This window comes from Rhinoderma darwinii, chromosome 4 (genome assembly GCF_050947455.1).
Source record: "Rhinoderma darwinii isolate aRhiDar2 chromosome 4, aRhiDar2.hap1, whole genome shotgun sequence".
Taxonomy (NCBI): domain Eukaryota; kingdom Metazoa; phylum Chordata; class Amphibia; order Anura; family Rhinodermatidae; genus Rhinoderma; species Rhinoderma darwinii.
The window spans coordinates 334,109,779-334,119,547 of record NC_134690.1 but is presented as its reverse complement, the minus strand read 5'-3'; the positions used below and the strand labels follow the sequence as shown (position 1 = coordinate 334,119,547).

At 44.5% G+C, this 9,769-nt stretch overlaps 1 non-coding gene across 1 annotated transcript; it reads right to left on the bottom strand.

Moving 5' to 3' along the window:
• Nucleotides 1–221: 221 nt before the first annotated feature.
• Nucleotides 222–304, bottom strand: TRNAL-UAA (transfer RNA leucine (anticodon UAA)). The gene has a single exon. It is a non-coding gene; the product is annotated as a tRNA-Leu (tRNA).
• Nucleotides 305–9,769: the final 9,465 nt, after the last annotated feature.

The following is a 9,769-nucleotide window of genomic DNA, read 5'->3' as shown; positions in this document are numbered from 1 at the left end:
ATAACACATCCAGCAGCGCAAAGCACGGATGCACCTTGAACGTGAAAAACTACCGTTTTTCAAGTCCGGGATGTGCAGCGCTCATGTGAATCCGGCCTTAAAGAGTTCAATTGTGGTTTCTTACAGAAAAAATTCTATGACAAAATGCAACAGTAATCTTTTCTCTTATTCATTGACTGCTCTATTTCAGAAAACTTTGTAGATTCCAAGGTTAAAACTGATACCAGGAGGGGGGTTCGAACCCACACAGATACATATCCACTGGATCTTAAGTCCAACGCCTTATCCTCTCGGCCATCCTGGTGTTGTATGCCGGTGCGAGCCTGTGCAGGAGAGCGCCAGTGTAGGTGAGCCTGAGAGTTTAGCAAACAATGAAGACCATCCTAGTTTGAGCATAAATTCAAGTGGTATGAACTGTAGAATAATGTGGAATTTTCTCACTATGCACCATGTTCTGGCTTGTTATGAGGTCGGGCTAGTCAGAAGCCCAAACTCATATGGATACCATTTGAAAAACAACTGTATTTTTGGTATTGCCCTGAAAAGGCGTGTATGACAATTTTAAGGTCTTCTAGGACTGTATCCAATTCCTTTCAATCTCTTTAATGCCATGACCACATAAGTAAAGTCAATGTGACAGCAACATATATCGCTATGGGTAAATGGATGGTAGCCGGTGGTAAGAATCCACCTGTTTAAAAACACACATCACTGTGGGACTTTTTCAATCTTTTTAAAATGATCACAAATCGCACAAGCGCTGTAAAGCAAATCGTGTGAGAACTGTAGCAGATATACAACATGATCAGAGTTACAAGTTAAATAATGTTTAATATTACAGGTTTTCACTTTTTGGATACTCAAACGAGCCTCCCTTAATCGTTAGGGAGCACTTCACACACCCCAAACTTGGAAAACAACCCTTATTTTGAGTAATAATATAAGATTGAGATTCTCTCTTACCCATGCCCATATTTTATTTCATCAATTTATCTTTTAGAATACAAGAAAGAGACTTCCGGTTCCGGCGCTGGCGATGCAGGACGCGTGTGACTGAGCTCCCGATCCCGACTAGCCTGCTCACCTGCTAAAGTCACTTCGGTGGCGAAAAACAGCTCAGTGACACCGGCCCTTCGCACAGGAACGTACCCAGGGGTATATGGAATGATATCTCCTCCGGAGCGCACACAAGCCAGCCATGGAGGATCGAGGTGTGGACAGGGGAGGTAAGATGGCGGCGTTTCCCGCCACTACTCCCCCGCTGTATTCACAGGATGAGGAACTGCTGCAGCCCCAGCCCATGTCCCCGATTTCAAGCCCGGCAGAGACCATATCCTCTTTGCAACCAGCACCTGTGGATTATATAGCACTAGCCCATGAAGTGGCTAAGCAGATAGCTCCTGACCTGCAAAAAGCGCTGGAAAAAACGGTGCAAGCGTCTCTTACCCGCATGCATGCGGATCTGGCACAAGTAACGTCCAGGACTAGAATTAGAGCAACGGGTAACGCTGCTAGAGGATGAAAATGAACGCCTGCAATCCAAACTTAAAACGGTGTTGTCTAATACCACGCAGTTGGGAGACAAAGTAGAGGATCTGGAAAATCGCTCCAGGAGGAGCAACCTGCGAATTGTGGGCCTGAAAGAAGCGGTGGTCCCCTCTGAGTTGCAGCGTCTATGTGAGAGATCATTGCCAGCAGCATTGGGCCTCCAGCGTCCATGTCGGGTGGAAAGGGCGCACAGGGTGGGGCCAGACCCTAGAAATCTTCCAGCAGCAGACACCAGCAGCAGTTCGTATCGCCCCAGACAAGTCATCTTTAAATTGTTGGATTACGATGACAAGGTGGCAATGATGAAGGCATATCGCAGCAGATCTCGGCCCTTGGAGATAATGGGCATGAAAGTGCTACTTTTCGAGGACTATTCTACGGAGGTCGCGAAACGCAGGCGATCCTTCAGCAAGATTTGTACCGAGCTGTTCCAAGCGAAAGTACGTTTTTATCTGCAATATCCAGCCATCTTGCGGGTGTTTAAAGCGAACGGCCGGACCACGACATTCAATACAGCAAAAGAGGCGGAGGACGCGCGGGCAGAGCTATGTGGAAGCCGCTCCCCGCATGAGGAGCAACGCAATCCAGAACACAGCCCACGTCGCAGGCCAAGAGAAGTCGGAAGGAGTCGCTTGGATATGGAGAGAACCTGGGCAGAAGCTTTACTACCCACGCCCGGAAGAGAACGCGGAGGAAGATCCAGGAACAGAGGGGATTCTCCGAAGCCGCAGAGACGGCCACGGGACCGCACCAGGTCCACGTCTCCTGATTGAAGAGCAAAGTTTTTTTAGGACCTTTATGTCTTAGAGAGAGGGTTCTGAGGACGCTGTAGACCACTTGCAGGTTCCGATCCGATCTTGAGCAGATAAGTTGCCAGTTATTGCAGATAATGCTTGATGATTGCATATGTTAGTCTATTACTACAGCATTTTAGTCTGTTGTCAAATGTCCTCAGATCAAAATGTATGCATATTGATATATTGCTGTATTCACATTGCAGGCGGTTGGAATCAGAGTTAGGGCCTGTTCTAAGATCTAAGCACGCTCACTGGTGGGATACTCAGAGTTCCACAAGGCCGGTTCTCTCCTGAAGGGGTTTATTTGGGTAGCTGTTTGGGGCAACGTTGAAGTGAAGCAGTGTTCAGGTTGGATATGGCGTGTGGTAATCTGAAGGGCGTGATCCTTTGATAGAAGACCGAGTATCGGCTGCAAGAAATGGTTGGTCGGTGAAGGGCTGGTGCAGCTTGATCACGATAAGTGATTTGTAAACTCGGCTGCGCAGGTCTGGGAGGGAGGGGGAGGGAGGGACGTGTTAGTGCACAACAGAAAAAAGTGAAGTTTCCTATGCCAATGTGTACTAGGGGGGTGACCGCCCTTGGCACAGGCGTTTTTTATATTCCTTTTCAACAAGGTCTGTTGGCTTTGAGTTGGAGTTTAGCTTTGTTTGATAGGCCGTGTTCTGGCCATGTTTTCTATGTTTATACATGGCGATTAGGGAAAGATGGATCCGACTCCCCGAACCGATCACGGCTTTTTGACACCTTAGCTCATCTTAGACATAGTCCAATAACATGAAAATAGTCTCATGGAATGTTAAGGGGCTCAGATCCCCACAGAAACGGACCAAACTCTTGCGACATATGAAGAGATTGCATCCAGATATAGCCCTGTTACAGGAAACTCAACTTACCGAGTTAGAATTTAAATATCTACAAAAATTCTGGATGGGCCACGTTTTTGGCTTGCCAGCAAGAGATGGCAAGGCGGGAGTTATAATATTGATACATAAAAATTTTACTTTCACATTGGTGTCCCAGGAACGTGATCATGAGGGTCGTTGGGTCCATCTAGTGGTGGAGCATGCAGGGGAAACTATTAGTATCCATAATGTCTATGGGCCAAATGCGGCCAGCACAGGTTTTTTTGACCAATTGGAAGCCCAACTCCAGCAGGATCGCACTAAATTATTGATATTAGGGGGAGACTTTAATACTGTAAGGTCATCTAGGGAAGATAGAAGTGTAGGGGCTGCTTCGCAGAAACAGAGGGATAGGATCTTGCCGGACTTTTTAAGACACACTGCCCTTGCGGAAGCCTGGAGGAGTTTACATCCTGATGCTAGGGAGTATACTCACTTTTCGCACGTGCATCAATCGTGGTCGCGTATTGATTACAAAGCTTGTTCCCGCAAATTGCGCGACGCGACGATAGAAGATCTTGTCATCTCTGACCACTCCCCGATTACCATTACTCTGGCTGACACAGTAGCTAAGGGAATGGATTTGATATGGAAGTTTCCCTCATTTCTGGCGACGGACGAAGACTTTTTACAAAAACTAAGGGGATGGTGGACGGAATTTGAAGGGGATAATGCGTCACACCGCACGGACCCGTCGTTGTATTGGCGTACAGCAAAAGCGGTAATTCGCGGGAAAATTATACAATTTATGGCCAATCTGAAACGTACTGAGGGGTACAAGACGGCAAGCGAGCGATTAAGGTCTGCATATACGGCATTTTTACAACAGCCATCGGCGTCTCTGGGGGAGGCATGGAGTGCAGCCAAGCGACAATTTGATCAATGGCTAGATAAAAGAGAAAGCATCTATCGGTCTCAATTTGATGCTGACCTTATGCGCTTTGGCAACAAAGCGGGCAAATTATTAGCACGCCTGGCATAGGGGAGGTATTCACCGTCGCACATTGTATCCCTTAGAGACACCGACGGAATCCCTACAGCGGATCCGAAAAAAATTAACACTATTCTGCGTACGTATTATCAAGCCCTTTATTCGGACACGCGCATTGACCCTCAAAAAGGTAGGGAATTCTTGGAGAAGGTAAAGTTACCTGGGCTCACGCAGGACCAGAACGATCTGCTGAGCGCAGAAATCACGGTGGAGGAACTCACGAGCACAATCAGGACCCTACATAACGGAAAGGCCCCGGGGCCGGATGGGTTCACGGGAGAATTTTATAAGTCACTAAGAGAGGAAGTCAGCCCCACTTTAGTGGAGTATTATAATATTTTACTAAAGATCGGTACTTTCCCAGCGGAGGCCAAAATAGCGCATATAAAGGTGCTGCCCAAGAAGGGGAAAGATCCTCTTGACCCGGGGTCATATCGCCCGATCTCATTGATAGATCAAGACCAGAAGCTACTTACAAAAATCTTAGCTAACCACTTGGCCATATTTTTGCCAGCATTGGTAGGGAAATCTCAGGTGGGGTTTGTAAAGGGTAGGGCGGCAGTGACTAATCTGCGTAAGGTGTTGACGGTCCTAGAAACAGTAAGGCACGATCCTCAGCCAGGGGCCCGACTGGCACTCTTGGCGCTAGACGCAGAGAAAGCTTTTGATAACATACAATGGGAATGGCTGGGGATGGTGCTGGATAAGATGACGGTCCAGGGAGCCTTTCGGATCTTTTTGAAAGGGGTCTATAATAATCTCCAAGCGCGCGTCTACTCCTCAGGGTTTTTATCTGCTCCCTTCCAATTGCATAAAGGAACCCGGCAGGGATGCCCACTGTCGCCACTTTTATTTAATCTAGCACTGGAACCTATGGCTAGATTTCTGGAAGAGTCCGCAGTATTCAAAGGTATCCAGGTGGGGTCTCAGGCAGTTAAGTTAGCCTTGTTTGCTGACGATGTTATTCTGTTTATGTCAAATCCCCAAGAACACTTAATGCCGGTCTTTAATTTTTTGCAGGACTTTGGGCAATGCTCGGGATACAAAATCAATATGGCTAAAAGCGAACTGCTGGAGTTGGGCAAACCGTTACCCGGGGCATTTTGGCAGTCCTTGGTATGCGGAATGTCCCCGGTGAAACAATGCATAACTTATCTAGGCATTAAGATAGGGAAGGGGCCTGAAACCCTGTATGGTCTGAATTATCCACCGTTGTTTAAAAAAATACAGGCGGAACTCGCCAGATGGTGCCAGTTACCCCTATCCCTGCTGGGGAGGTGCCACCTAATCAAGATGGTTAGTTTCCCCAGACTGTTATATCCCTTTCAAACGCTCCCGCTCTTGCTGAAGCATGGGGATGTCTCCAAACTGAACTCTGCATTCACAAAATTTGTATGGGCAGGAAAGAGGCCTCGTATTGCACTTACTAAACTCATGATGGGCAAGCAGGAGGGGGGACTGAAGTTTCCCAATATTAGGGGATACAATGTGGTATGCCTCTTTCATCATGCAGTGGATTGGCTCCATGAAACGAGCCATTATTCCAACTTAGAGCTGGAAGGGGAGTATGCCTCACCCTGGAACTTAAAAGCGTTATTGCATTGTAAAGTGGCCTCCCTTCCGTGCCGTCTCAAAACCTCCATTGTCCTGAGAGATAGTCATGGCCTGGAAAGCGGTTCGTAAATGTTTTGGCTTGCCTCACCTGCTCTCCAAACACATGCTGCTGTGGGGACACCCGGAATTCCTGCCGGGAGTAGAGAGTAGGAATAGATTTGCCTCTTGGGGGGAAGCAGGTATTAGTAACGCAGGGGATCTTATGCATAAAGAGGAAAGGAGATGGTTAACAGGGTCGGAAATTAGAGCTAAACTCAATCCATTAGAGGGCAATGTTAATGTTAATGCTGATTTCATACAAGTTTTCCAGGTGCGGTCGTTCTGTACATCTAGGCTCAGAGATTTGAATAAGGAAGCTACCACTCATACTCTGGATGAGGTCATAGGCCCAACGGTTCTTCGGGCGACTATCTCGAGGTTGTATAGTGCACTCGGGGATTATTTTGTCCGCCCGCGCCCACGGGCTATGTTCAAAATATGGGAACGATGGACGCAAGATCCGGCGATGGGAGAGACCATATTGGAGGGTTGGGAGACGGTACGGAAGGTGATAGTGAACGAGAGCTGGAGGGAAACCTATTTTAAACTAATACATTCGGCCATATATGGCTTTAATATTTTACCTTCGCAGTCCTTCCCCGATCGCATTACGAGCTGTCCCAAATGCAACACACCCCTGACAAATTTGTGGCACGGAGTATGGAGCTGTGCTCAGACTGAACGATACTGGGAGATGGTGCGCAGATATATTGTGGATCATTGGAAGGCGAAACTTCCGATGACGCCTCAAGCGCTGCTGTTCCATCAGGCGCGACCACCAGAGGAAGAGGGGGCTCGAGGAACGAGATCTCCGCTCCCCTTGGTGCACACAATTTTGCTGGTGGCCTTGAGGTGCCTTCTGTGTAAATGGCTGGAAGCGGATACACCGGGTCTCGACATGATCGTGACTCGCTTGAAACAATTACTGGCTCTCGAACGAATGGAGGTAGAAAGAAGGAAGAAAACGGGAACCAAGAAGTTATTTGCTAAATGGCAAATATTTATAGAAACGCAATGCACAGCGACTGAGGTGGTGGAAATTGTTACGCCCTTTAGACACACAGCATGGTATCATACGCAATTTCTGGCAGGCACATTAGGAGGCTTACAAATGGAACCTAGATAATAGAAGGGGAATGGATGGGACGGAGATATTATCTGATGGCCTGGGTTGTGTTCGGGGATAGGGGAGTCAGGTTGTTAGCGTTTTTAGTCGCTGGACAGATGCAAAGAGATATGCCATGAGTATATGTTATGTTGTGTTATTTTATTTTATTTTGTTTTAGTTATATTCGCAAGTATGCGAGATTCAAATTGTGACGCAATTTTTCTGTGAAATGTCTGTAAAAAAAAAGTGAAAAAATGTTAATAAAAATGATGTTTTAAAAAAAAGAATGCAAGAAAGTCAATACGAAAGCAACGGAAGAGCTTTTAATTCGGGTATATTCTGCAAGCATCCCCACAGTTAAAGAGTTAAATTGTGGTCTCTTACAGAAAAAGACTATGATAAAGTTCAACAGTAATTTTTCTCTTATTTTAAATCATGTGGGAACTGCAGCAGATATACAACGTGATCAGAGTTACAAGTTAAGTAATATTTAATATTATATGTTTTTCGTTTTTGGGTACTCAAAAGAGCCTCCCTGAATCGATAGGGAGCAATTCATACACCCCAAACACGGAAAACACCCATTCTTTTGAGTAATAATATAAGATTGAGATTCCCTATTACCCCAGCCCAAAAATAGAGTTAACATATAATTTATTACCCATGGTGAATGCAGAAAAAAAAACAAAAAAATATTTGAGAATTGATGTTTTTTTGATTCTTCTTCCAAAAAATGAAATAAAAAGTGATCAAAAAGTCGCATGCGTCTAAACATGATACCAATAAAATCTACAGCTCCTTACACAGCTCCACACACAAAATAAAAAAGTTATGATTCTAGTAAGGTGCCGATAAAAAAAAACATACTAATGTACAGGTCAGAGGGAAACATTCTTTCCTGTAGTAAAACTACAAAAACTATATAAATTTGATATCGCCATAATCGTACAGCCCCGCCGAATGAAGTTAACATGTTATTTATCCTGCTCCGTGAACTCCATAAAAAAATCATAACATTTTTTAATAAAAAACAATGCCAGAACTGCTGTTTTTTGGCCATAATGCCTTCCCAAAAAAATAAATAAAAAGTGATCAAAAAGTCGCATGTACCCCAAAATCGTACCAATAAAAAACACAACTTGTCCCGCAATAAAAATCTCTTATATGACAACGTGGGTGGAAAAAATAAAAAGCAGTTAAGTCTCTAGTGAGGTGGGGATGAAAATACATCCTGATATGCAGGCCAGAGGGGAACTTTCCTAAACTACAAAGGAAAAAAGGTCCCAAAAAAGGTGCTGAGTGTGTTCCAAAAGGGGGATAAGAATGTACACCATCTATCAGTGCAGCACTGGCCTGTGCATAAAAGATTGCTTCAAAGCGTACAACACATCTATGGATTATTCATTTAAATATTTATCCCATTATTGTACCACCTTTTTATTCCCTGATGCCCGACATTATAAACTGAAATACCAGTAAAACCCAGAACAAAACTACTACTCAGCAAAATCCGCATTCCAAAAGTGAAATGGCGCTTCCTCCATTCTAAGCTCTACAGTTTTCCCAAATAGCAATTTACGTCCACAAATATGCCATTGCCATGCCCGGGAGAACTTGTGTAACAATGTATGAGGTATGTGTCTCCAGTAAAACAAGCTGAGCACAACATCTTGCACACTGCAATGGCACATCAGTGGACAAATTGCAATTTTCACTTTGCATCATCACTGCGCATTATTTTCTAGAAAACACCTGTGGAGTCTAAAGACTCACCACACCCCTTGATAAATTCCATTAGGGGTGTAATTTTTAAAATTGAGTCATTTTTCAGGGGTTACTTTTATTATCTAACATCAGAGCCTCTGTAATTGTTAACAAATACTGTGTATATCACCAAAGTAGTCCAAAGTAGTCCTCAAATGCGCATGGTGTTCTTTCAGTGCTGGGCCCTGTCATATGTCCAGGCAAAAATTAGGGCCACATGTACAGTGTTTCTAAAACAGGGAAACACTGTATAATAATGATAGCTGTCTTTTCACAGTAGCACAAGCTGGGCACAACGTATTGGGCACTGAAATGGCATATATATATTGAAAATGTTCACTTCATTGTAACATCCACTGTATACTAATTTATACCGGTGGGTCAACATTCTCACTACACCCCTAGTTGAATGCCTTGAGGGTTGTAATTTCTAAATGGGGTCATTTCTGTTTTAGTACATCCGACATGGCGTCCACAAACCATTCCAGCAAAATGCGCGAAAGCCAAATGGCACTGCTTTCCTGAGTCCACGCATTTGTCCAAACAGCAGTTTATGACCACGTATGGGGTATTACTGTACTCGGGAGAAATTGCTTTACAAATGTTGCTGGGTGTTTTCTCCTTTTTTCCTTGTGAAATTAAAAAATATTGAGCTAAATCTAAATTTATTTATTTTTTAAAAATACTTGTTTCATTTTCATTGCCCTGTGCTAATCAATTCAGAAAAACACTGTGGGATAAAAATCCACACTGTACCTCTAGATAACTTTTTCAAGGGGTCTAGTTTCCCAAATGGAATCACTTCTCAGGGGTTTCCACTGTACTGGTAGCTCAGGGGCTCTGCAAATGCGACATGGCTCACAGAAACCAATCCAGCAAAATTTGCATTTCAAAATCTAAATGGTGCTCCTTCCCTTCTGTGCCCTGCGTTGTATCCAACAGCAGTTTATGAGCACATATTGCTGTATTTTGGAGAAATTGCATAACAAATGTTAGGGGGCTTTTT